Here is a 1643-nt window from a genome sequence, read left to right as displayed (position 1 = left end):
GACAACATTCACCTCCAGCTGATACGTCTGACCTAGCTAGATCATCAAATAAAATCAAGCTTTATTTATACTGCACATTTCAGACATGGAATGCAAGACAATGTGCTTCACAGGAAAAACAAATTAAAACAATGAAAATAAAAACAATGAAATATTTACAACACAACAAATATAAGAGGATAAAAAACAAAATAATAACAACAAAAAAACTGAAAAAGACTGAAGACTGAAAAGGAAAGCGAAAAATAGGCCAGATATGAAAGGTTGTGCCTTGCCTCTATGCTACTAAGCGTTACAGCACATGACCATTCCTTACATCAGTGGAGGGTTTGAACAGGCTCCTGCAGTGGACAGGACAAGGACTTACTGATAATCCTCTTTTCTAGGAAACAAGGAAGAGGTCACAATGAATCACTCGTCTCCTGACCCACACTGTGTGTACGTTAGGGTCAGGAGATACAGGAGGGTCAAGACGTTTGTCTTTGTGTGTGTGTGTCCTGCTTGTGCATGTTTGTGTGTGCAAGTGTCCTGTATGTACATGTGTGTGTGTGTGTGTGTGTGTCTGTCTGTGTCCTGTGTGCATTTGTGCGTGTGTGCGTGTGTGTATGTGTGTCTGTGTGTCTTTGTGTGTGTCCTGTGTGTATGTGTGTGTGTGTGACACCAGCAGTAGATATAAATACCTAGGAGCTCCCCAGGCAGGCTAATGGATTAATAGCTGCTGGATCTGATGGATTAACACACCAAGTGTTCTTCATGTCCCGGCTGGCGCACGCAGGAAGTGCCTCAGTCAGAGGTGAAGTGATATCCTGTTTGCGCTGGTTTCTGGCTGACACGGTACTGGAGGAAAGCAGAACACCACCTCCTGGATCGCGCCACGCCCACAAATGACTCGTAGTTATTTTCTGTTCACCTTTATATTCTGCTTCCAAAGACAAACCGAATACCTGTCTGGAACGACGCTATGTAAATGGAACCTATAAGGATCAAGTAACTTAGCGTCTGCTAAATGACTAAAATGTCAAACGTAATGAAATAATGGGATACTCAGTCACCTTGAGACACTCAGTCACCTTGAGATACTCAGTCTGCTAAACCTGGAGTGTGTGTGTGTGTGTGTGTGTGTGTGTGTGTGTGTGTCTTAGTGGTCATCCTGTCCATTGTCCAGGGCAGGGATTAGCTGATTGAATTGGAGTTAGTGACCATTGTCTGATCAACAGGTCACATAGAATGGACATGGCATGTCTTTACACGCAGACAGGACACACAGATAGAACATGGGATGACATGGCATAAACATGGGAAAGCACATGGTATAGACAGACATGMGACAAACATCAGATAGCCAGAACATGGGACTGACATGGGACACTCAGATCAGGCTTCACCACCTAAAGCTATTTTTATTGTCATGTGACCATCCAGACGAGGAAAACAATGTCTCTGACCAAAGCCCATTCTAAAGCTCTCACCCAGGTTAATGTCCTGGTTCTAAACCACTGTCTGTAAAGGAAACACTAGGCAGTCATCAAGGTCCTTGGAGAGCAGATGTTAACAGATCCTTAGGAACACAAAAAAAAAAAGAGAGAAGATGCATGCAGTTTTATATCACAGTAGCGGATTTCAGGATGCTGATTTCCGGAGGC

At 43.5% G+C, this 1643-nt stretch overlaps 1 pseudogene; it reads left to right on the top strand.

The window, feature by feature from the left end:
* Positions 1-1434: 1434 nt before the first annotated feature.
* Positions 1435-1643, top strand: part of LOC112076288 (excitatory amino acid transporter 5-like) — a 13916-nt pseudogene continuing 13707 nt past the window's right edge.

The sequence above is a fragment of the Salvelinus sp. IW2-2015 genome, unplaced genomic scaffold (genome assembly GCF_002910315.2).
Source record: "Salvelinus sp. IW2-2015 unplaced genomic scaffold, ASM291031v2 Un_scaffold3661, whole genome shotgun sequence".
NCBI classification, from domain to species: Eukaryota; Metazoa; Chordata; class Actinopteri; order Salmoniformes; family Salmonidae; genus Salvelinus; species Salvelinus sp. IW2-2015.
The sequence above is the reverse complement of the archived record's forward strand: the minus strand, read 5'-3'. Positions and strand labels throughout refer to the sequence as shown.